At 38.4% G+C, this 27,609-nt stretch overlaps 1 protein-coding gene across 2 annotated transcripts in view; it reads left to right on the top strand.

Annotated features, from left to right (window-relative positions):
• Nucleotides 1-27,609, top strand: part of ADGRG2 (adhesion G protein-coupled receptor G2) — a 176,602-nt gene that overhangs the window by 35,219 nt on the left and 113,774 nt on the right. For both annotated transcript variants that reach the window (XM_069100723.1, XM_069100722.1), the window contains exons 2-3: nt 18,556-18,642; nt 23,021-23,071. The gene's annotated coding sequence lies outside the window, so the exon portion shown is untranslated. The remainder of the gene's footprint in view (nt 1-18,555; nt 18,643-23,020; nt 23,072-27,609) is intronic.

Genomic DNA, 27,609 nt, shown 5'->3' with positions numbered 1-27,609 from the left:
ATATATATATATATATATATATATATATGAGGGTATATGAGCATACGAATACATATGTGAATGTGTGTATATATGTTTACAGGTATACATAGATAGAGGGCACAGGACCAATTTAACAGGAAGGGATGATACTTAAATTGTGAAATTAAGAAGTGAGAGAGGAATATAATGAGAGGAGATGGGAAGAGACAGAATGGGGTAAACTATCTCATATAGAAGAGGCAAGGGAAAATGGGTACAATGGAGGGGAGGAATGGGAAGGCAAAGGGGAATGGGTCAACCTTATTCCCATTGAATTTGGCTTGAGGAGGGAATGAAATACACACTAAATAGGGTATCTCACCCTACAGGAGAGTAGGGGGGAAGGGGATGAGAGGAGAGATGATGGAAGGGAGGGCAGGCTGGGTCGGGGTGGGGAGGGAAGTTGAAAGCACCCACTTTTGAAAAGGGACAGGATCAAAGTAGAGAATAGAACAAGTGGGAGGTGGGATAGGAGGGAGAGAATATTGTCAGTCTTTTACAATATATCTACTATGTTATTGTTTTGCATTAGCCACACATGTACAACTTGTACTGAATTGCTTATCTTTTCAGTAAGGGTGGGAGACAAGGGAGGAAGGGAATGAATCTGGAATTCAAAGTTTTAAAATGAAATATTCAAACATATGTATATATATATATATATGTATATATATATATATATATATATACTATTACTAATACTATTTTGCATGTAATTGGGAAATAAGATATACAGGCACTAGGGCATAGAGATCCACTGGAAAAGTCGAAAGGGGTATGGGAGAAAATATGGGAGAGAGCAGATTGGAGGAGGGGATTTCCTGTGGGACTGCTATTTTGGAGTGGTACGTAGGGGAAAAACGGGGAGAAAATTTGTAACTCAAAATCTGGCAGAAATGAATGATGTAAATCAGAAGTTAATAAAGCATTTGAAAAAATAAAATAAAATAAACAACATTCTACAAAAAAAATATTCAGAAGCAAAGGAAGTACAAAAGGAAGCACAGATAAATGGGTCAGTTTTGAAATTAATGTAGAATTGATCACATACTTTGCAAAAAGCAAGTAGTATGTAATGGAGATTCAGTGGCCTATAGAATCCTTTTGGGGGACTCTTTTTCATCATTTAATACTGTATTACTTTAATAATTACCTTAATATTAATTTCTTTAATACTTTAACTACAATTTGGCCATTCTCCAGTTGTCTAAGAGGCAACTTAAGGCACTGCTTAGGTCCTAGCCGTTTTTGTTTGTTTGTTTATTCCCCCCCCCTTATCTTTTATGCAGGGTATAGAAGTTGGGTGTGTTTTTATGGGTTTTGTTTATTTCTTTCTTTCTATTATATTCCCAGCATTATCATCCCTCTTAACTACCCTTCTACCTACCCCAACTACTTGCTCTGATGAGTTTTATGTATTTCTGCTACAAATTGTGTCAATCCTCTTTTGTTTCAAATAAGAGTGAGGTTCAGCTGATGCCCAGTCCCCTCACTATTAACTCTGTGTTTGTATATTCTTTAACACTCAAGCTATGAGAAATTGCTATTTCACCCCCCTCTCTCTCCTTTTTACATTAGTTTTGCCTCCTTTTACCCTCTCTTTTCTTTTCTCTTATAAACAGAGTAATTAGAACAGAGCAATTCACTCCCAGGTCCTTTATTTTTCTTTTTTAACTCCATTTCATGGTATTACAATTCTAAAAGAACATTTGCTTTTTCTCCCCCATTTGAATCTCAGGACTATATCACCACACAGCTGTTTCCAATTGTTTATGGAATTACCTTTCTAGATTTCTTTTACCTCTTTAGTTTGTATTGCAAACTTCCTACTCAACTTCTGGTCTTCTAATCAGAAATAACTGAAAGTTTCTGCTCCATTAAAAATCCATTTTCCCCAATAGGATTATATTCACTTTTGCATGGCAAATTATTCTTGCTTATTATCCCATATCTTTTTCCTTTTGGAATCTTCTATTCCAAGATCTCTCATTTTCAGTAGAAGTTGCCAGGTCTTATGCTGATCCTTACTCTAGTTGCATAGTATTTTAACTTCTTCTTGATGGCTACTTATGTTTTTTTTTCTTTGATTTGGAAGCACTAGGTTTTTAACTATGACATTTCTAGGACTTTTCCTTTTAGGGTTCCTTTTGAGAGTTGCTTAGTAGATTCTTTTTGTCTTCACATTTCCTTCTAATTCTAATAGATCTGGGCAGTTTTTATTTATGATTTCTTGCCACAATACCATGTAGGCTTTTAAAAACTATTTATTATGGGTTTCAAGGAGTAAAATGATTTTTAAATTGTCTCTTCTTAACGTGTTTTTCAGGTCAGTTGGTTTTTATATCAGAAATTTTACATTTTCTTTTATTTTTCCAATCATTAGATTTTATTCTAATATGTCTCATAGAGTCATCATTTATTTTTGTCTGCTTTATTATAGATTGCAGGGAGTCTATTTATTGTATAAAATATATTACTTTCTCTCTCAAGCTACATATTTTCCTTCTAGTTCTTTCCTATAGAATTTTTATTTCATTTTTTAAAATTTCTTCTAGTATTAAAGTAGTTTTTGTAGAAAAAAAATCATTTTTTTCCTTCAAGTCTCTGCATTCTAACAAAATTGCTTGTACTTTCTTTTGAGGGATTTATATTTGCAATTGCTTGTTCTGTTTTAATATTCTAGTTGATATTTCCTTTGATTTACTCATCTTTCCAGCTTTTACATCCTGAATTGGAGTGTTGTGCCAGGTCTATGGTCCTTCTTCTGCTGCATTTTCAGATGGTGGTGTTGGCCCTGCTTTCTGTTTCCCTGGGTCTACTGGATCTCATCACTGACTTTCACTTCCTAGGCTAGGACTCTCTGCTCCCCACAACTTTTCTATCAATCAGTTAAGTATCTGCTACATGCCAAGTGCAGTGCTAAGTGCTAGATATACAAATACAAAGAAAGAAATAACTCTTACTCTCGAACTTACACATATCTGAAAATATACTTTCCTTTATGATATTCAGGAAAAGACTTGGAATTTTTCACTGTAAGGGAAAAAATCATACTGCCACACCAGTTGGGGCAGGAAGTATTACGTCAGTAATCTACAAATTCCTTTTAAGATTTTGGGATAAGGGTGTGGGAGAGTGAAGGAGAAAGAACAGCAGAAAATCACTTAGTTATATGCTAGGTCACCACATGGCATTTTTTAGGGAGTGATAGAATTTTGTGGTATACTTGTGTGTCCAATTCTGCAACCTTCAGACGACTCCATTCAGGACATCAGTGAAAACTAGTTTATCTGTCAAATACTCTGTCTGCCAGGTCTTCTGGAAAAACACACTGAAAGACTGAGCACAGGGTTGTTTTAAAAGGATAGTATTGCTGCTGGTGTGAAGTCAGTGACTAGGGCAGCTGCCAAATTTCACAGTGATACAAGACTTTCCACCATTGGAGTGTTCCATATTATGTCTTCTGCCACTATCTCCACTGATCCAGATTTTAAAAATAGCTAAGAAACTCAGCTTCCTGTTGGTGCCAATTAGGAAAGTCCTAAGACGCTAGAGAAAGCAGTCCCTACTTTTGAACCCTCAAGCAGGACAGGGTGACAAGAAAGCAGGAAGAGGCCATCCCTGTAGCAGGATGTGCCTGTCTAAATACACCCGTCTGCACTTTCCCCAGAGTTCAGATGAGCCCAGAATGGTTCTGAAACTCACTTTCTCAAGGGCAGTGGACAGCGTTGACTCAAAGTGAGGATACAAAGTTGACCAAATCTGTCTGTCGCACCATCCTTTCTCTCCATTTTCAGTCGTAACATAACCCAGTTAGTACCGATCTCCTTTTAATGCCAGAAGGACCAAGACATCAAAAGGATGCATTGCCCATCTCAAGTATCTCAGAGTTCTGCCAGGCTCAGACCCTCCGTGTGGTGTGTGGCCTTCCATGTGTCTTTAAGCTTGTGAACTTCAGACCGCCATGTCCGGTAGCACAGCTCAGACCTCCAGTGGCTTACGTTCTTTGCAGCAGGGAGATGACCTGGGTGTCCAGAATTTGGGCATGCTGGAAAAATGCAAATAAGTCAGCTGAAGTCCACTCCTCCCCTGAGCTATGATTAGGGGAGCAGTGAGGGAGGGAGGGGGTACAGAGGAGGAAATGATAGAGACTTAAGGGAACAGGGACACAATAGGTTGAAATTCACATTCAGGGTACCTGAGACTTCCACTTCATCCCTCTCTTCCCCCACTGGAAGCACATATCCTAGAGGGAAGTTAGGTGGTGCACTGGAACCTAGAGCTGGGGCCTAAAGTCATGAAGATCTGAATTCAAATCTAGCCTCAGACATTGACTAGCTGTGTGACCCTTGGCAAGTCACTTTATCCCATTTGCCTCAGTTTCCTCATCTACAAAATGAGATGGAGAAGAAAATGGCAAAGCACTCCGGTATCTTTGCCAAGAGAAACCCAAATGATGTCATAAAGAGTCAGACACGACTGAAAACAACCGAGCAGCAAAACAAGAACAAGCCTAGAAGTATGTTCACCAAACACTCCCTTGATGCTGGAGTATTTTTAGAGGCTTTGTGGATGTGTCAGGGTCCCTTGACCTGTAGAAAAGGGAGTGGCTTAGAACAGGGTGTCAAGCTCACTGTCATACATAAGGATCCTAGCTGGCACATAGTGACTTAAAAAAACATATACTGACATTATCTGTGTTTTATGATATTTTTATTTATTTTGTTAAATATTCCCCAAAGCATTGGTGCATTACCATCCCTGGTTTAGAAGATGTTGTTAAATACAGTTCTCTCTGACCCTGTGACACAATTTCATTTCTGACATATCTGTGTTGTTCTCTGTTCCCAGCACCCCGGGAAACTGGCCAGCACAATCCTGAATACAAGGTTTAAGGAACACATATAACACAAAGGGGAGTCACTCACACATACGCTACCAAAAACATCCAGCAGCACCTGACCCCTGTAGGTGTGATGCTTTGCATCATGACAAGTCTCTACCTGCCTCCCTTCCTGCTTCAAGGCTGTCCTCTACAGGGGTGTCATGGAGTTCAAACGGAGGCAAAATAGACATCCGTAGCCTCTTTTTCCCCAACCTTTCCCTAAAGAAGACTTTGTTTCTCCAGGAGTCAATCACTATCAGTGAAACCCCTGCATATCTCTGCTTTTCTCTATTGACCCCTGGGGAGAAGGACTATTAAACTTCTTAGGGCCGTTAACTTCAGCTTCTAATTTGCTCCCTCCCCACAATTTATTTGCCCCATTTTCCATGTAGTCCTAACAATGTGTTTAGAAAGAGAAAGTCCCCACGGTACTGAATGTTACTTTTTTACTTCTGTAGTACCTGGAATTCCTCTCATGTGAGTTTGTGTACCTTTCTCTGGGTCTCAGAAACAAGTCCTTAGGTAAAAGGCCATATTTTTATGTATATAAGAAAGTGGAGTGCCTCATGATTGGAATGGGGAGAAGGTTGACTACTCTATGTCAGGGGGTAGTAGAGAGTCCGGGAATTTGGTCTATGCTGGTCTGATTTCTAAGGAAAAGGACTTGGCAAAGGCACTGTGCTAAGGGCTGAAGACACAAAAGCAGGCAAAAGACAGACCCTGCCCTCAAGGAGCTTACATTCCAATGGGGGAGACCACGTTCAAACATATACAAAGCAAGCTCTATACAGGATAAAAAGGAAATGATTAAAAAGGAAAAGCGCTGTATTAAAGACAGGTTAGAGAGGGCTTGCTGTAGAAAGTAGGCTTTTATTTGCCTTTATTTCATTGTTACCACCTAAAATACCTTCTCCTTACTGCTGCCCTTGAGAATTCAGGGCCATGGTGATCAGTGGAGAGGAGCTAAGTAAAGGCCTTTGAAAAATAATTAAAGCTTGATGTAAGTATTAGCTACGTCATCAAATTCATCATCTGTCTCAAAGCTCATCACTTCCATGGTGTCCTCTATGCTGGATTTCCCCTCCGTCACAATGACTCCTTTACCCTATGTCCTTAACTGTTGTTGTCTCCTCCATTCGATTGGAAGCTCCTTGAGGACAGGGACTGTTTTTTGTTCCTTTGGGTATCTTCCCCTGTCCTTTGCATAGAGTAGGCACTTCATAAATGCTTATTGACAGACTGATTTCACTTCTCTGGGCCGCTGTATCCTTATCTGCAAAATCATCTTGGACTCCATGATCTCTGAGGTCCTTTGCAGTTCTAAGTCTATGATTCTATAAAGTTGGAGTCAGACTTGCATTCAAGTTCAAGGTCCAGGTCCAGGTCTCTTAGTTATGTGAACTCTGACAAGTCCCTGTCAAAAGTTCAGTTTCTTAACCTGTAAAAGTTGGAGCAGGGATAGTGCCGCTGCCTGCCCCACTAGGCTGTTGTGAAACTGAAGAATGTTAGGTAAATGTGGGAGCCTCAGAGGCATTGAGCCTCAGAGGCTAGGCATGTTCTTAGTGACCGGTCCACAGCCAGTCATGAGGGATTGCTTGTGTCCAGACTGACCTCTCTAAGACAGTAAAGGCACAACCAGCATGACCCTACAGAAAATAACAGGCTACAAGTTTGAGGGAAATGATGCTTCTAAAAGTCTCAAGACTAAAACAACCCAAAATACTCAAACACGTTATTCTCAGTAATGCCTGAAACAGATCACAGTCATAAATGGCCAGCGTTTAGAAAAGGGAAGGAAAACTGGAATTGGAAATATTCTTCAAGTAATATTTTTTGTTGCTGCCTTTTAGGTTTAATTTGCCTTCTCCATAGACATGGATAAGCCTGTCTTATAATTCTCCTATTTGTGGTATATAGCAAACAAGGGGAATGTTAAGCCTCCAGTGGATCCTCATAAGCAGCTTTTTGTGCCTGTAGATAAATAATTTGTCTGTTCATGTGAACCCATGAGACACATAAGACAATACCCCTGCACAACTGGGTAGGATCGGAATTTCCTGTCTCCTCTGACTTCAACTGGATTGTTCCTCAATCTTTTCTATCATGTCCAGCTCTGTCTGACACCTTTTGGGATTTTCTTGGCAGAGATACTGGAGTGGTTTGCCATTTCCTTCTCCAGTTCATTTTACAGGTGGGGAAACTGAGGCAAACAGGGTTAAGGGACTTGCCCAGGGTCACCCAGCTTATAAGTTATCTGAGACCAGATTTGAACTCAGAAAGATGAGTCTTCCTGATTCCAGGCCTAGAGCTCTATCCATTGTTTAACCTCATCACATTGCATGACCCTTCAGGTATAAGAAGACAATCCAATAAAGCTCTTTGCAAAACAGTACAGTGGAGCCTAAATGAGAGTTATTATTATTATTGGGCAATTCATACATCTGTGTTCTCAGGTAATATCAATATTTTCACATTATGGTGGAACAAAAAAAAAAGTGCACTGGATCGTGTATTCAGAGGAGCTGGGTTACAGTCAGCTCTGTTTGTATAATCTTGAGTAAATAATAACTAGCATTAATCTAGCACTTTAAGGTTCTCTGCGAGTGTAATAAATGTTATTTTGTCTTCACAATTATACTAAAGATACGTACTGCTATTATCCCCATTTTATACATGAGGAAACCAAATCAAACAGAGGGAAAGTGACTTGTCCCGGAATACACAGCTAGTGTCTGAGGCTGGATTAGAATTCAGATATTCCTGATGCCAAGTCCCTTGTTCTAGTCATTGGAGCCATTTAGCTGCCTTATAATCATTTCTTTCCGGTAATGTTTCCTTTCATTATTACAAGTGTAAAATGCCAAATTTTGTAGTTGCTCAGATAGGGATGGAGTTACATTTCATTAGAAAATATTGGTCATACAGTTAATTAGAAAATATGAGTTTGGAGACTCATTTGAAACTGAGACATTCATCTCAGTTTTTCCTGGTAAATTTTTTTCACTGGCAGAAAATGCTTTTCCCTCCCAGTTAACTTTTAATAACTACATTTGCTATAAAATCCCAGGTCCAGACCCAATTCCCCTATTTGAACTATAGATTAAAAATGTAAAGATTCTATAACTATGACAGAGCATAAATCTTTGTGGAAGGAATCATTAACTGAACCATTTTTCGGTGATGCAAGCACTTACTTCTAGCCTATGATAAGTTTCATGAGAACCCTTCTTTTAGAAAGTTCACTTCTTCCCCTCTGAGGGGGAGTTTTCTAAACTGGAGCCTTCTGATTAGCTGTCTATGAGTCATTTGGATGAGGTTCCTGAATCATTTGAGCTTTGGCTCCCTCCCCGGAGCTCTCAGCAGAGGAGGTCAACAATATAGTGGAGCCTAGAGACAATTTGGAAAGCCTAAAAGATGGTTAAGAAATGGATTGTGGTAGGGAAGCAGAGAGAATGAAGGAGACTAGAAAAGGAAAGGAGGAATCAAAGAACCATAATTTCAGAATCAGGAAGGACTTCCAAAAAGTATTCAGCCCACTTCCTTGCCTTTAGTCACTAAGAAACTATAATAATTAATAATAATAATGGTAATAATGGAGCAGCTAAGTGGAACAGTGGATAGAGTGCTTGGGCTGGAATAACGAAGATTCATCTCCCTGAGTTCAAAGCCAACCTCAGACATTTACAAGCTGTGTGTCCCTGGGCAAGTCCCTTAACTCCATTTCCCTCAGTTTTCTTATCTATAAAATGAGCTGGAGAAGGAAATCGCAAAACACTCCAGTATCTCTGCCAGGAAAACGGATCACAAAGAGTTGGACATGACTGAAAATGACTGAAGAAACAATAGTAACAATAACAACATAAACAGCTAGCATTTTAGGGTGCTTTGAGGTTTGAACTTTTAAAATATCATGTCATTTTGCTCTTACAATAACCCTAGGAGGTAAGCACTATTATTATCCCTGTTTTACAAATGAGGAAACAGAGTCATACAAAAATAGAGGGACCTGCTCAGGCTCACACAGCAATTAGATGTCTGAATCAAATTTGAACTCAGGACTTCCTGACTTATAGTGTTCCATTGACCGAGCTCCTTAACTGACCCATTATTCCCATTTAATAGATGAGACAAGTGACACCTAGAGTGGCTAAATAATTTGTTTGCGGTCACGTGGAGAGATTTGATGGATTTGTCTGCTACCTCCTAACTTGAAACCATGATAATGAGCTTACTTTAAGATTACCAAGATTTCATGAGTTCAGTTACACAATTTTGAGCCTCAACATTAAAAGGATGTGGAAAGACGTTTAGAGAGAGAGATGGGAAAGGAAGCAAGAAATGGGAGACAAAAGAAATGCGCACGGATCTGGCAGCGGCCATCTGTGCCCAGTGTACCCACGTTACCTCAGGCCCCTTTCCCCTAGTCTGATCTGTCCTTCATCACGTCAAAGCCTGAGGAATCTGTGGCGTTGTCTGTCTGGGTACTCCTATCACAGCAAATGGTTTTGGAGAGGCCCTACGGCCAAAAAATACAGCGCCAACAATTTGTTAGGGTGCCCATCTTTCCACAGCTCTGAAAACATTAATTTTTCCCATCATTTGTCATCTTTGCCAATTCACTGGGTACGAGGTAGAACCAGAGTGATTTTGATTTCCATTTCTTTTATTGGAGATTTGGAGCATTCTTTCATATGTCTGTTAATAGTCTTAACAATCTGTTAATATATTAATTAATTAATATACAATATATATTAATATGTATAATATAATATATATAATATAATATATATTAATAGTCTTAACAATCTGTTAATATATTAATTAATGTATAATATATATTAATATAATATATAACATAATATATAATATAATATATATTAATAGTCGTAACAATCTGTTAATATTAATAATCTGTTAAATTAACAATTAACAGACAAATATTAATTGTGTGCATAGCTTTTTTTTATGGGGGAAAGCAGGGCAATTGGGATTAAGTGACTTGCCCAAGGTCACACGGCTAGTAAGTGTTCAGTGTCTGAGGCCGGATTTGAACTCAGGTCCTCCTGACTCCAGGGCCAGTACTCTATTCACTAAACCACCTCACCACCCCTATTCATAGCTTTTGTTTGCTTATCTATTTGGGAATGACTTTTAGTCATATATTTTTCTATTAGTTATCTATATATCTTGGATAGGGCAGCTGGGTGACACAGTGGATAGAATGGTGGGCCTGGAGTCAGGGAGACCTGAGTTAAAATTTGATCTCAGACACTAGCTGTGTGACCCTGGACAAGTCACTTAAGTCTATTTGCCTCAGTTTCCTCATCTGCTAAAAAATGAGCTGGATAAGGAAATGACAAACCACTCCAGTATCTTTGCCAAGAAAACCCCAAACTGGGTCATGAAGAGTCAGACACAACTGAAAATGACTAAACAACAACAAAATACCTTGACTATCAGACCCTCATCAGAGATATTTGAAGCAAAGATATTTTCCCCCTGGCAGTCTTATTAACCTAGTTGTATTAATTTTGCTCACACAAAAGCTTCACTAAAAGTTATCTATTTTATATTTTGTATGTTTGTATATTACATTTACACATATATATGTGTATATATACGTATATATATATATATATATATATTATACCTTTATCCCTTGTATAATTAAGAATCCACCATCTCTCCATAACTCTGAAGGGTATATTATCTACTTGTCATCTAATTATTTGTAGTATCCTGCAAGCATTTATTAACCACCTACTGTGTGCCAGGTACTAATAATACAAATAGAACGAATGAAATAATCCGTATTCTTCAAGGAAGTAGCATTCTAATGGAGGAGACAGCATCATATTTACAGTATAAATCCAAAACAGTTGAGCATAAGATAATTGGGGTTATCAGGAGTGGCTTCACATAGAAGCTGATGTTTAAGCTGATACTTGGATGAAGGGAGGTATTCAGTGAAACAGAAGAGAGGAAGGAACTCATTCCAGGCATGGACTTTGAACAGTGCAATGACACGGAAATGTGTGATGATGGGGCAGTACAGAGAACAGAGAGGACAGTTTGGCAGGATTACAGAATGTGAGAGATATGTTATGTACAATGAGGTTAGAAAAGCACTGTGAGTGCTGGACCTGGAGTCAGAAAACTCATCTTCCTGAGTTCAAATCTGCCCTCAGACACTTACTAGCTGTATGACCCTGGGCAAGTCATTTTGCCCTGTTTCCCTCAGTTTCATCATCTGTAAAATGAGCTGGAGAAGGAAATGGCAAATCACTTCAGTATCTTTGATGCAGTCACAAACACGGACATGACTGAAAAGTGATTGGACAACAACAAAATTTATAATTGGAGGTTGATAAAACACTGAGTTACTGAAGTCAAGAATTTGTGATTCATCCTGGTCTGCTCTGTTCCATTATTCTACTTTTCTGGGTTTTTTTAACCAGTATCAAATGGTTTTGATTACTAGTTTGTAGCTTGAGGTCTAGAATTTCTCTTCTCCTCTAATTCCTACACTTTTCATTAATTCCCATTGTATTCTTGATTTTTGGTGCCTTCAAATGAATTTTATTATTCCTTTACTTAGCTGTGTAAAGTATTTCCCTGGTAGTTTCATTGGGTATAGCATTAAATCTAGAAATTAATATTAATATCATTGTCGTTTTTATTATTTTCTTTGTTTTGTCATTTACCATTTTTGACATTAGGACTACATTTGAGACTATTAATATAATATGTCATATATAACAAAAATATAATATATTTTCTACCCAAAGTGTGTTCTTTAAAAGTTTGAGAGAATTCTGTAAATCTCTCTGGACCGATGTGTTTTGTTTTGTCTTTTCCCTTTTGGCGCTTCAGTTTCCTTTTCTGAGATGCTGTTATCCATGCTCTCCATGTGCTGCTCTGTTCATTTGAATATCTCATGTCTTTTGGAGATAACCCTGTTTCAGTTCTCAGATTTGTTGGCGTATGGTATGGCCTAGCAGTTCTTTTTATGCTCTGCAGTGATCTCCCCCTTCCTCTTCTTCTTCTTTCATTTGGTGGATTTCATTTTTCTTCCTCTTTTTTTTAGGTTGGCTCTCAGGTTTATCAGTTTTGCTAGTCTTTTCAAAGAACCAGCTTTTAGTTTTATCAGTTCTATTGATTTTTTGGTTTCCAATTTATCTAGTTTTCAATTTTGGTTTATTTGTTATCGTTCTAGCTTCTAAAAATCCATATTCTGTTCATTAAGCCTTTCCTTTTCTCTTTTTCCTAATGTATGTTCTTTGTTGTTCAGATGTTTTAGATGTGTCTGACTCTTCATGACCCTATCCAGGGTTTTCTTGGCAGAGATATTGGAATGATTTGCCATTTCCTTCTGCTCATTTTACTTTACCTCCTTTACTGAGGCAGAGGTGAGTGACTTGCCCAGGGTCACACAGCTAGTAGGTATCTGAGGTCAGACTTGAAGATGAGTCTTCACAACTCCAGGCCCAGCACTCAACCACCCTACAGATGATCGTAAAGGTGTAATTGTCCTCTGAAGACTGCTTTGGCAGCACCCTGAAATCCTGGCATGTTGTCTCATTGTTGTCTTTCTCTCTCACCTAGTCCTTCATTGTTTCTACTGTCTGTCCTTTGACCCATTCATTGTTTAGGATTTCATAGTGAAGTCTCCATTAAGTTCTATGCACTTGCTTATTCTACATTTATTGGTTATTATTTATATTATGTGGTGATCTACAAAATATGGGTTTAGAATCTCATATTTTTTACATTTATCAATTTTACCCATTTTCCAGGGTCACTTTGAACTCCAGTCTGGTCTTCCAGAGTTCTGGTGTTATCAGTAAGTATGGACAGCCAGTTTTCTGTTCCTTCATCCATCTGGATGATTAAGCAACATTAAAGAATAGAATGAGTACTGAATCCTTTGGAATACCACTCTGTTCCTTCAGGTTGGCCACGGGCGATCAGAGGAAAATTGAGCTTTGTACTGTGGCCAATGATCTGCATTTTGTGTGCCTTCTCTGAGGTGTAGGAAGGAGGGCAGCAGCAGCCTGTGTTTTCAGACACTCAGCCTAGGAACCCGGCACTCTGTAGTAGCCTACTGCACAAAGCATGACAGAGTTGTCATCATAGCATTTCTCATTCACAATGTAGAACATATGGAAGAAGAACTCCAACCGTCTCCTAAAATTGCAGAGAATGCCTATTCTGTGCCAAAGAGCGTACCCCTGCCATTTTAATGTGTCTTTTAACATAATTTAATAATCATTGCATAGAGTCAGAGTCTAAAAGTTTGAAAGGGCTGTGGAGGCTATTTATGAAAATAAATGTTTTGTTGATGCTTTTAACTACGTATGATATGTATGTTTGTATGTATCTGTCATTTCAATATGCCCCCTGCCCTGGAGTCCTCCCTCGTAACGTGGTTACATATAGTTAAGGAAAACAAATCCAATACGCTGTTCAGATCTGAAAACTCCTCCCCCTCTCCAGCACAGATAGGCCATAACCCCTCTGCCAAAAGCAGTAAATACATCCCAGAATTATTTTGAAGGTCATATTACTTAGCTCTCTGCTCGATAAATGAATATCCTCTAAAACTACCTTCGCAAATAGATTTCCAGCCTCTATTTATATAGGCTAGGGAGCATACTACCATAAAAAACAGTTTATTCCATTTTCTCAGAATTCTATTTCTGTACATGCTTTAACATTTTTTTTAATTGGGAAAGGAGATCCCTGAGCATTTGAACTGGTCTCTTTAGAGACCCCTTCATTTTCTTCTTCAACAAATTCACGTATGTTTCACATGCAGACCAAATTTCATTCTATCACGATGTGGCCAAATGGGTTTTTTTTGTAGGTCATAGGAACTCATTAAAATTCACTCTATCACCATCAAGCCCACATATCAGATAGCTGGCTTTCCCTTCTGATGTATTAAAAACTTTTAAGACAAAGTGGCTACTTTTTCCCGAGGTTCCCATCATTTCTGTTGCTACTCCAGAATCACCAGTTCTTTGCTTTGCTTTGGTCAGAATTACATTATGACAGGACTCCTCTTTTTCATCTTCACCACTTTAAAAAACGAAATGAACATTAAACCAAGTGAAGAATTTACCACGTATCCCTTTTTTAACTGAGAAAGGGCTCTCTTAAATGTCCGGATATTTTAAGTCGCCTTCTACTAATAATCACCTAGATTCTCCTATTAGTCAGAGGCAGACTCAGAATACCAGTTCTTTTCATTTCTTCCTTTGTGTTATGAATAATGAACTTATCACTAAGGCAAATCTATAAGGAAGAGTAAGGGGTCACACATTTTTTTTTTTTTTTTTTTTAGGGCGGTTTTGGGGGTGTAATTTTTTCCCAGATATATAACTGGGTTTTTTTTTTTTTTTTTTTTTTTTTTTTTTTGTGCGTGGTTGTTAAGTGTCTGAGGCCTGAACCGAACTCGGGTCCTCCTGACTCAGGGGCTGGCTCTTTACTCACTGCGCCACCTACCCACCCAGGGGTCACACATTTTTAAGTCCCTACTATTGTGCTAAGCACTTTACAAGTGTTATTTTATTTGATCCTTCCAACAATTCTGGGAGAGAAGAGAATGGGAAGGGAATTTATGTAAGCAATTATTTAAGCAATTGCAACAAGCACTGGGCTATAAATACTTCAACAATATCATCTCATTTGATCCTCACAGCAACCCTACAAGAGAGATACCATGACGTCCCCATTTTACAGTTGAGGAAACTGAGGCAAACAGAAGTTCAATGACTTGCCCAGAATCACACAGTTAGAATATAAAGTCGATTTTGAACTCAGGGCTTCCTTTCTATTATTATATTCATTTTATCATTGAAGAAACTTAGGCAGACAGAGGTTAAGTGACTTTCTGAGAGTCAAATAGCGAGTAGGTGTCTGAGGGTGAATTTGAAGTTAAGTCTTCCTGACTCCAGGCCCACTGTTCCATCCACTGTATTACTCCTATGCCTTTACTTTAAACTTTGATAGCTTAAACTCCACTAAGATTTTTGGGACACCGTGTATATTCAGTCAAATTTCAGTCAGGAAAATGGGGTTTTTTTGTTCCCCAAAACTCAATTTCTGTTTCCATGAAGCATTTTATTTTTGTGTCCTTGAACATCCATTCTTTTTACATTACTAATCGAAATGGCTTTCCCTAGATAACCTAATCAGCTAGCTTCTTAACTCTGACCTTAAGACGATCCATTCTCATCTTAATTGGTCTAAGTTAAATTCATTTTAAATAGAAATAGATGAAATGGAAGTTCAGGAAAGCAACACCCACGGAAGTGTTGGGTTTTTATTTTGTTTTGTTTTTCTTCCTTCGTGGATGCTTAGACATATGAGCCTCATTTTCTTGAATGGACCAAGATGTGTTTGAAGTTTAGGGATCTTTGACCTCCCTTGACCCCTATTTCCCTTTCCAGAAAGATACCAATGCAAAAAATGGGCCCTCATTTCCATGTGACCCACCTTTCATTAGTGAACTGAATTGCCTTGAGTCACATGGTGCGATTTATTAGGATCATCACAAAGTTTACTTGAGAATGTGTATGCTGTAATTTAGTTATTTTCCTTCCAAATGTTATTATAATGTAATAAGTAGGAAATGCTCATTCCCTGTATATTAAATGAAATAAGCTCCAACTTCAGCCACCCAATGATTTGACCCTCTCTGTGACTACCATAATGCCATCTAATTTTTAGTCCCCATTCATTGCATGTCAAACACTAGTCATATGTTTATTATTACTTCATTCCAGAATAGAACAATGTGGTTGGCCTGAATTTTTGTCTTCTTTGAAACATGTGTTTGAGGATTTCTTTCCCAGCGTTATGTGCTTCAGTTCGCATTACTAGGGATTATGCCTTTTCTTCAATTTGCAAAATATATCACTTTAAGTCCAAACTCCTCGTTTCACATGACTTCTTCTTTCAATTCCTCATCACACTAGTTCACTGAGTCCTGGCTTTTCTGTATAACGCATCGCACCCTTGCATGTGGAAAAGCATTTAGTAACCCAAGTAATTGTCAGGTTTATTTCTAATATACTGTGGAGTCTGTGCCTGTGCTCGGATATCTTGGGATTTGTTAGGGCATAAAGCTAGTCATTTTTAAGCCTAAAGAAGCAACAAATTCTCTATGTGCTGCTATTGTTGTTGCTGAAAGTCCCTATTAATATGTCAGTATTTCCAAATCATACTGGAAAACCCAGTGAATTTATAATCAGATGTCCTGACTTTTTTTCTTAACTCTATTATAAACTCTCTGTGAAATCTGGGGCTACTATTTTATTTTAACCATACATAAACTTAGTTTTCTTATTAACAAATGGAAGGAGGAACTAGATTTCAGAACTTTATTTCTAAAATTAGGGGGTATGTATGGTGTGTTACCATTTTATAAGCCACTTAGCTGAATATCTCCCCATCCATCTAATGCAAGAATCTGCTCTAAAATATTCCTGACAAGTGGTTATATAGTCTCTGTTTGAATATTTCCAGTGATAGGGAACTCACTATCATATAATAATAGTTAACATCTTAGGTGGCGACCCATTTGATTTTTTAGTAGTTATAATCAATAGAAAAGTGTTCTTTATATTGAGCTCCCAGTAACTTCTATTCATTAGTCCTCACTTCTAGGATTTAGGGTTGGAAAGATCTTTTGAGATGTCTGATAAGTACTTTACAAATATTATCTCATCCTTACAAAAACCCTGAGAGGGAAGTACTATTATTATTCGCATTTTACAGATGGGGAAACTGAGGCAAAGGTTAAGTATTTTACCAGAGTAACATAGTTGGTAACTACCTGAGTTCAGATTTAAACTCAATTATTCCTGCCACAAAGTGCCTTCTAGCTGCCTAGTCCAAGCCTGAGGTCTTTGAAAGTTCAGGCTGTTATAGTTCAGTCATGTCTAACTCTTCATGAACTCATCTGGGATTTTCTTGGCAGATGCCACATGGTTTACCATTTCCTTCTCCAGCTCATTTTACAGATGAGGAAACTGAGGCAAATTAGGTTGAAGTGACTTGGCCAGAGTCACACAGGTAGTAAGTGTCTGAGGCCAGATTTGAATTCAGTTCTTCTAGACTCTAAACCTAGCACTCTATCTGCAATACCACCTAGCCATCCTTGAAACTTCATAGCATAAGGCCAGGGTTGGGGAACCTTCAGCCTTGAGGTCACAGGTGACCCTCTAGTACTCAAGTGCAGCCCTTTGACTAAATCCAAATTTCACAGAAGAAATCTCCTTAAAAAAAAAGGATTTGTTCTGTAAAACTTGGACTCAGGCCACAACCAAGGACCTAGAAGGCCATATGTGGCTTCAAGGCCGCATATTGCCCATCCTTGTCTCTTCTCTCACTTGACAGCCCTTAAAATAATAATGATTTTTTAAAAACCAACAGATTCAATTTCCTCCTTTAGTCTTTTCTTTCCTAGCTAAATATCCTTAGTTTCACATAATGTGTTTTCTAGACCACCAGACTATACTGGTTCCTCTCATCTGGAGGCACCCTGGTTTGTTTCTATTCTTATTAAAACATAATGGCTAGCACTGGGCACAATGCCCCAGGAGTGGCCTGAGCAGGGAAGAGTACAGTGGGAACCATAAACTTCCTTGCTCTGAATATTATACTTATTCTTATATCGTATTTATAATGTATTCAACTAAGAAGAAAATGCGATTTGCCCAAATTCACACAAGTAGCAAATGTCAGAGGTAGGGTAGTATAATGTTTTGTTTTTTAAATTCCATTTAATTTTATTTTCAGGTTTTCATGCTTTTCCTTTCACCTTCCCTTCCCCACCCACATTGAGAAAGCAAGAAAATTAAAGTCCCTATAAATATATATAATCAAGCAAAATAAATTTCTTCATTGGCTACATCCATATATATACATACATAAACATATATGCATTGGTCGATTGGTTGCTGTCCTTCATTCTCAAAGAAGACCAAAATGACATCACTGTGCTAGAGTCAAGTTAAAATGTCTAACTGTGACTGATCAGACTAATACTAGCCCACAGCTCCAACACAAATCGCTCATGTGACTATTTGGGGTGGATACTGTAAATTGGCTCATCCTGTGTTTCCTTTGAGCTGTCTCAATTCTGCTTTGCTCATAGAGCACAGCACCTTCTCTTGATAACGGGCACACCACACTGAGCGGTCCTGTGCCAGTGTCTCCCATGTCACACAATCAATTCCAAAGTTCTTAAGAGAGACCTTGAGAGTGTCCCTGCATCACTCCTTCTGACCATCATGTGAACGCTTGCCCTGTGTGAGTTCTCCATATAATAGTCTCTTTGGCAAGCAAATATCTTGCATTCAAACAACATGGCCAGCCCCTTGGAGTTGTGCTGTCTGAAGCAGAGTCTGAATGCCTGGCAGTTTAGTTCAAGTAAGGACCTCAGTGTCTGGTGCCTTATCCTGCCAGGTGATCTTCAGAATCTTCCTAAGACAATTCAAATGGAAGCGATTCAGTTCCTGGCCAGGCTCTGGCAGACTGCCCAGGTTTCACAGGCACAACAATGAGGTCAGCGCCACAGCTCTGTAGGCCTTCGGAATGGTAGTCAGTCTAATACCTCTTCTCTCTCACACTTTCCTTAGGAGCCTCCCAAACACTGAGCTAAGTCTGGCAATGTGTGTGCGAACCTCATTATCAAGGTGTATATCCCTGGAAAGTACACTGCCAAGGTAAGTGGACTTACTCACAGCATTCAAAACTTCTCCACTTTTTGTAATTGGTGATTCCACATCTGGATGGTGTGGTGGTGGCTGAGGGAGCTCCTGGGTTTTCTCGGTGTTAGTTGTTAGGCCAAAATTAGCACAAACAGCAGGGAATAGATCCATACTTTGATGCATCTCACCTTGAGAGGCTGCATTGAGGGCACAATCATATGCAAACAGAAACTCATGCGCCAACCCTGCCTCCACTTTTGTCTTGGCTTGTAGCCTTTTCAAATGGAAGAATTTACCATCAAGGTAGCTGACTTTGATGCCATATTTATCCTCAGTGAAGTCATTTAACAACATGGCTGAAAAAATCATTCAAAATTCAAAAAAGGCTGGGTCGAGCTAATATAATAAAAATGACAATTTTACCTAAATTAAATTACATATTTAGTGCCATACCAATCAATCTACTAAAAAATTACTTCGTAGAGCTAGAAAAAAATAGTAGCAAAATTCATTTGGAAGAACAAAAAGTCCAGAATATCAAGGCAATCAATGAAAAGAAATGCTAGGGAAGGTAGCCTAGCCATACCAGATTTTAATCTGTATTATAAAGCAGCAGTCATCAAAACTACTTGGTACCAGCTGAGGAATAGAGTAGCAGATCAATGGAATAGATTGGGTCCATGAGACTCAGCGACCAATGTCTACAGTAATCTACTGTTTGATTAACCCAAAGACCCCAGTTTTGGGGACAAGAACTCACTATTTGACAAAAACTGCTCGGAAAACTGGAATATAGTATGGCATAAGTTGGGCGTACACCAATATCTAACACCGTACACCAAAATAAAGTCAAGATGGGCGCATGATCTAGGTATAAAAGCTGATACTGTAAGCAATCTGGGAGAGCAAGGGATAGTTTACCTGTCAGATCTATGGAGAGGGGAAGACTTCATGACAAAACAAGAGTCAGAGAGCATTATAAAATGAAAAGTGGATAATTTTGATTACATTAAATTGAAAAGTTTCTGTACAAATAAAGTCAATGCTACCAAGATTAAGAGGGAAGTGGAAAATTGGGGAAGAATTTTTACAACCAGTGTCTCCTATAAAGGCCTCATTTCTAAAATATACAAAGAATTGAGTCAAATCTATAAGAATACAAGCCACTCCCCAATTGATAAATGGTCAAAGGATATGAACAGGCAGTTCTCAGAAGATGAAATTAAAGATTTCTATAAGAATATGAAAAAATGTTCTAAATCACCATTGATTAGAGAAATACACATCTCTCCGGCCAGATTGGCTAAGATGACAAAACAGGAAAATGATAAATGCTAGAGAGGATGTGGCAAAATTGGAACACTAATGCATTGTTGGTAGAGTTGTGAACTGATTCAGCCATTCTGGAGAGCAATCAGGAGCCATGCCCAAAGGACTATAAATAAGTGCACACTCTTTGACCCAGCAATACCACTTCTAGGGTTATATCCCAAAGAGATCATAGAAGTGAAAGGAAGACTCATATGTACAAAAATATTTACAGCAGCTCTTTTTGTGGTGGCAAAGAATTGGAAATTAAGGGAGTGCCCATCAATTGGCAATGACTGAACAAGTTGTGGTATATGCATGTAATGAAATACTACTGTCCTATAAGAAATGAGGAGCAGACAGACTTCATATTAACCTGGAGAGACTTATATAAACTGATGCTGAGTGAAAAGAGCAGAACCAGGAGGAGAAATCTGTACACAATCACAGACACAATGGATGTGTGATGACCAACTTCAATAGTCTGGGCTCCTCTCAATAATGTAGGGTTATAAGACCATTCCAAAAGACTCATGATTGAAAGAGACACCCACATCCAGAGAAAGAGCTGTGGAGTCTGAATGCAGATTGAAACAAACTACTTGCTCTCTTTCTTTTTCATGTTTTGTTCTGTTTCCTCTTTCCCACTGATCATTCCATCAGTTCTAATCCTTCTGTACAACCTGACTAATGATTAATGTGAAGATACTTGTAGATCCTATATTTGAGTGCATGCCACCATGCCAGGGGAGGGGGGGGGAGGAGAGGGAGAGTGAGAAAATTTGAAAGTCAAGGGACTGTGGAAGTAAATATTGTAAACTAAAAGTAAATAAACAAATCAATTTTTTAAAAATTCCAAAAACAGCATGGGAGCAAGCACACAACCTTGTTGTAGTCCACTGGTGACTAGGGAAGCAGGAGAGCATCGTCCATTATCCAGGACCCAGGCAAGCATGTTGTCATGAAATCGGCATGCAATGATAATGAACTACAGGCAACCAGATTTGGACATGATTTTCCATAAGCCCTCCTAACAGTATCAGAGGCCTTGGTCAGATCTACTCTGTTCTGCTGCTGGCGTTTCTCCTGGAGGTGTCGAGTTCTGTAGCCCTCTCTGAAAGCCACGATGACTCTCAGGTAGATGACCATCTTCCAGATGGAGGATTAGCCTATTAAGGAGGAGTCTGGCAAGAATCTTGCCTGCAATGACTAAGAGAGAAAGAAGCCCTTGGCCACCACCCTGGATGATTTTATTTCCTTTACCTTTATAGAGATAGACAGTGGAGGCAGCCTTGACCTCCTGGGAGATAACGTCCTCTCGCCACATCATCTGGAAAATCTCAGTCAGCTTTTGGATGGGCGATGGACTCCTTACCTTGTAAATCTCAGCTGGGATAGAATCAACAACAGGTGATTTGCCACACAAAAGGAGCCTAATGGCATTCAAAACCTCTTCTGCAAATGGAACTTCAGCTAGGGAGGGACTGACTTCACTCTGAGCTGAACAGTAAGTGACCTCAGCATTAATTGGTGATGGTCTGTTAACACTGTGGGAGTGTGCAGCCCATCTCTCTAGGGTCATGTCCTGATCACTAATCTGTGAGTTTCCATCAGCACTGAGTAGTTGAGATGCACCATAGGTCTTTGGTGCACAAATACCCTTCAGGGCATCATAAAAACACTTTAGATTGTGACTATCAGCATAAAACTGAATTTCATCTGTCATCTTACTGAGCCAAGAATCCTGCATCTCTCTAAGCTTTGCTTGTACTTTATTTTTAATGGATTTAGAAACTGCCTTCTTAGAGATGGATGAACTATCCTGCTGGCAAACCCTGTGGAGTTCTCTTTTTTTCATTTAGTTGCTTCTGAATTTCCCCATCATTTTCATCAAACCAGTCTTGGTGTTTGCGAGTGTTCTGACCCAGATGAGCAAATGCAGTGCTATACACCAAATTTCTGGAAGTAGCTCAGTCCTTTTCTGCTCCAATTGTTGCCAACTATGGTTCAACTTTCTCCCCAAGTTAGCAATAAATTGTTGCCTCTCAGCAAAGAGCTGTAATCTATTGACATTAATTCTTTTGGTAGTCAAAATGACTAATGGCCTTGGGGATGCCAATTTTGTTGCATGATAATATTTATCTTGGAGAGGATAAATCTATGATCAGTCCAGCACTCTGCAACACACAGATTTCTGCATTGGCTCTGTATGTGTATGTATGTGTGTGTGTACACACCCACACAAACACATATATACATATATGTATATAAACATATATGTGTAGATACACACTTATTTATTTGTAAACATACATGTGCCACAGTCTGCACTCTGTGTCCATCATCTTTCTATCTGGGAAAAAGTGGCATGTTTCATCACGAGTTCTCCGGTACTGGTTGGTCGTTGTTTTGATCAGAGTGCCTAAGTCTTTCAGAATTGCTTGTCTTTGCAATAGTGTTGTTACTGGATAGGTTGTTCTCCTGGTTATGCTTTACATCAGTTCACAAACGTCTTACCAAAGGTTTCTGAAGCCACTCCCTTCATCATTTCTTACAATGCAATAATATTTCATCACATTCACATACCATAACTCATTCAGTCATTCTTCCACTGAGGGGCACATCCTCAGCTCCCATTTTTTTTTGCCATCACTAAAAGAGCTGCTACAACTATTTTTGTATTCACGAGCTCTTTTCCTCTTTCCTTTGGTCTCTTTGGGTTGGTAGTATTGCTAGGTCAAACTATGCACAGTTTAATAATTTTAGAGATATTGGGCATAGAATTAGGAATTCGAATCTTGCCTCTTATACTTAATAACTGTGACCTGGGGAAAGTGTCTTAGCTTCAGTCTCCTTGTACTATATGGATAATGTAGTCATAGTTGACACACATTCATTCTATTAAAAAATAGACGTATTTCCAGTGTTGTTTTGAAAGAAAAATAACTATTTGATCTCTTTGGAAACTCCTCATAGTGTATAGTAGATGCTTCATATATGAAGGTCTGATTCACTGAAATATTCTAGTTTCTACAATACTGCAACTCACGCTTTTTGCCTTTCTCTTTGTCTTTTTCATTTGCAGATTTCCATAAGGTAGAGGTTGCCATATCTTTTCTTCTGAACCCTGTGTCAGGTGAGTTAGTCATTTCTTTTCAGGTATTCTACTAATGTAGAAATAGTCCCCTCATAAACTTGTAAGAGCATCTTTCTAATCAAACTGATAAGATTATGGGATGTGAGATTTTGTTGAAAGGCGTATTTTGTTTGTGGGCTCCTTCCCACACAGGGTGTAAATTTGTCAGCTAGCGCCTTGGTGAGAAAATACATAACTTCTGGTTAGTTCGCATGTCATAGGAGACTCCAAGATGATTGGTTGGCTCAGAGGCATTGGACTTTTATCAGAGAAGTTTTCCCATTCTGTGATCTAAAGAAGAAGGCCAATAGATTAGCTCAACCTCTTCTTTCACCTGTTGTTCAAAAAATAATTCACTGTGTAACAGGGTAGGCATTCTGGAAAAGGGACAGAATGAATCTGTGCGATCATACAATCTTCTCTCCCCAGGAACTGAAAATGGTCACCTTGGGGTAAAGACCTAGGAGTTGTATGTGCTCACCTATGGCCTGAGAGGATACATTTAAAAGTGGGCTTTCAAAAGATCTTTTTACTATCAAAAGATGATAGTAGCTGGGGCACTAAGGGATTTACTGATTCTGCCCTCTGGGGTCAAAAGAACAAGTCACTTAGCTTAGCTGTTCTTCAGTTATCTTCCCACCAATCTCCCTGGCATTTTCTCTTACTGGAGGTATTTGAGGGTGGATTTGAGTATTACAAACTCACAGATCTATAGCTAGGAAGACATGAAGTTGAATTCCTTCATTTTACCAATGAAGAAAAGGAAATAGCGAAAAAGGAGTGATTTGCCCAACATCACACAAGTAGTAAATATCACAATCAGGGTTTCATAATGGCTACAGCATTGGACCTGGAATCAGCAAAACCTGAATTCAAATCTTGCCCAAGTCACCTACAAATTATTACACCTGGGGCAAGTCATCCTCAGTCTCCTCCCCTTTATAATAGTACCTATTTCCCAGAGCTGTTGTGAGGATCAATAGCCACACTTTCCCCCCATACCAACAGAGTTGAGAATGATTAAATATAGCCCAGAAGTCATTTGGCTTTTTCTTTTGGAACACATTATAACTTTTTTTCATCACACTCATCTTCCTACTTTTGTGTTGACTTAGACTGATACTAAGGTTTGTTTGCTTTTCTGCAAACAAATCAAATCAACTACAGGCTTTGGTGTCCCAGAGTATTAAGGAAAAATCCTGTGATTAAAAGTCTGCCATTACAATCAAGTACCATTGAATATGTGACGAGTTTGGGTTTAGAAAGTAGATAGAGAGGTGGAGACAAGATGGTGGAACCCAGCTGAACTCTCCCAACATTCCCCTCCAGACAACATTAAAATGCTTCAGATCAAATTTTGGAACGACCATTATATTATATTATATATACATACATACATATATATATATATAATATATATATATATTAGAGCCAACAAAAAGTCTGAACGAGACATTTTTCCAGCCTAAGACGACTCAGGAGATCAGTAGAAGAGGTCTTTGACACCAAGGTAAGGGTCTGACCTAGAACACATTAGCAGCACCACCAGCAGGCCTTAAAGGCAGCCTTGACAGCAGCTTTGCAAGCTCTCAGCCCAAAGATGGTAAAAGGGTTGGATAACTGGTCAGAAAGAAGTTACAGGGGACTTTGTGCTGGAACTTGGTGCAGTCGGTGCTGACTGGCCATTCTACTGCCTATTAGCAGTTCGAGGCCCCAGTCCCAGGGCGGAGAAGAGAATTTGTGTTCAGTTGTAGCGAACAGGGACCCTGGTTTCAGTCCTAAGGCAGTACCAGCATTTATGGCTGCAGGAGAGCAGAGGACCTGCGCCAAGTTCCAGCACCGCGAGGAACGGTAGAGGGGAGCAGGGGCTCTTCCTGAGTAAAGACAAGAGGGCAGCGACCACATCTCTCCCCAGATCACTCCACTTTGGAAGCACCAAAAACTTCCAGACTCCCAGAATTAGCTCTTAACACAATAGCATGAAAAGTCTCGAAGCTTGGGACAGTGCCTCGTCATTCCCAGGTAAGCAGAACCCAATGTTAACGTAAAGTTCAAAGTCAAAAAATAGGCTGGAAAAAAATGAGCAAACAACAGCAACAACAAAACCTTGTCTATGACAAGTTACTGTGATGGCTAGGAAGGTCAAGACATAAACTCAGAAGAAGACAAAATGCAAAACAGCTAAAAACAAAGCATCAAAGAAAAATGCTAACTGAAGAAAAGCTCAACAAGAATTCCTGGAAGAGTTAAAGAAAGAGGTAAGAGTAATGGAGAAAAAAAATTGGAAAAGAAATGAGAGTGAAGCAAGAAAATTAAGAAAAAAGAATGAACAACTTCATAAAAGAGGCACAAAAATACTGAAGAAAACACTTTAAATATCAGAATAGGTCAAATAGGAAAGGGGGTATAAAAATTCACTGATGAAAATACCTCCTTAAATAAAAGAGTTGGTCAAATGAAAAAGGAAGGCACAAAATGTCACTGAAGAAAATAAGTCCATAAAAATTGGACTTGGACAAGTAGAAGCTAATGAGTCCATGAGACATTGAGAAACAATAAAACAAAGACAAAAGAATAAAAAAAATAGAAGAAAATATGGAATATCTCATTAGAAAAACAACTGACATAGAAAATAGATTGAGAAGAGATAATTTAAGAATTATTGGACTACGGAATATCTCATTAGAAAACAACTGACATAGAAAATAGATTGAGAAGAGATAATTTAAGAATTATTGGACTATGAAATTGTGCATACCCTTTGACCCAGCAATATCACTATTAGGCGTGCATCCAAAAGAGATCAAAGGAAGAGGACCTTTATGTACAAAAATATTTATAGCAGCTCTTTTCTGATTTCAAAGAACTGGAAATTGTTGGGATGCTCATCAATTGGGAAATGGTTGAATAAGTTTGTGGCACATGATTGCAACAGAGTATTGCTGTACACAAGAAATGACAAAAGGGATGGATTAAAAAAAAAATGGAAAGACCTATATGAACTGATGCAAAGTAAAGTGAGAAGAACCAGGTTATTACCGAACAGTAAGATCAGTTATAATGATGTTCAACTGTGAAAGACTTGTCTACTCCAATCAATCCAGTGATCCAAGACAGGTATAAAGGACTCATGATGAAAAAATGCTTCCCACCTCCAGAGAGAAAATTTATTAATTCTGAATGCAAATTGAAGTATAATTTCTCACTTTATTTTTATTTTTTTGCTTTTTTTGTAATAGGAAAATATATTTTGATTTGATATTGCTTTTGATTTGTTATTATTTTGCTTACCTTCTAGCTCTGTGAAATAATTATTTTGTAGTTTAATTGTTATGGCACTGAACAAGCAAATTAATGTAGATCAAAATGTCATTTTATTTTATTGGCTCAGCCTATCCATAAGCAATTGATGTTTTTCCAATTTTTTTATTTGATTTGATTTGATTTTGCTTATTTTCCTAGTGGACCCGATAGTGGTGGGTAGGAGGGAGAGAATTTGGAAGTCAAGTTACAAAGAAAATAATGTCAAAAATAAATTTTAAAAAAAGACTAAAGTAGACAGGATTAGGGTGAAAGCATTTATATTAATGTTAGTGATATTATGCGGTCCTTCTTATATGAGTCTTTGTAACTAATGGTGCTCCTTTTTTGCACTGAATGTATTATGTATTTCTAACTTTTGCTTTTACAATATTTTACCAGTGTTTATGATCAGATGGTTTTCATTGCATTAACCAGTTACTTGTAGATTTCATAGATTCAGGACAAAATGTGAAATTTTGTTTCTCTCTCACCATTTCAGTTGCTTGTGATCTTAGTCTTCCTAAGTTTTCTTTGTTGATATTAAAAAAAAACATTCTATTTTCTTTTATTTCTTTTAACTACTTTAATCTTAAAAGGCAGTAATGTGAGGGATAGAGAACTGCTATCAGAGTCAGGGCAACCTGTGTTCATGTCCCACCTCTGACACCTGCTATTTTGTGACCTGGGCATTCAAGTAAAGATAACACCAAAAACCACAACCATGACAACTAGAATTTACGGCGAATTTTAAGGTTTGCAAGTAGCTCTACAAACATGATCTCATTTTAATAGCAACCCTCACAGGCAGGTGCTATTATTTTACATTTTAAATATGAGTAAACTGATACAAACTGAGATAAAATGACTTGCCCAAGGCAACACAGCTAATAAGTAGTTAAAGCTGTATTTGAAGTCAGATCTTGCTGTCTCCAGGTCCAATTCTTTATCCACTGCACCACTTAGACCCTAACTTCCAAGTGCCAATCCATATTAATAGAGTAACTTTCCCAACTAGGAATTCCCTACACCAATTGAAACGATATGTTTAATAAAAAAATACATTAACTTAATACATTTTATACTAACTCCAGAAGTTTGCATGTACATTCCAAAGTAAACTGAAATTAGTTTTATTAACATTATCATCATCGTCATCGTCATCGTCATCGTAGTAGTAGTAGTAGTAGTAGTAGAAGTAGAAGTAGAAGTAGAAGTAGAAGTAGAAGTAGAAGTAG

The sequence above is a fragment of the Petaurus breviceps genome, unplaced genomic scaffold, assembly GCF_028583685.1.
Source record: "Petaurus breviceps papuanus isolate PSGF00001 unplaced genomic scaffold, PetGlider_PUasm1.0 419, whole genome shotgun sequence".
Taxonomy (NCBI): domain Eukaryota; kingdom Metazoa; phylum Chordata; class Mammalia; order Diprotodontia; family Petauridae; genus Petaurus; species Petaurus breviceps.
This window is presented reverse-complemented; position numbering and strand designations above follow the sequence as displayed.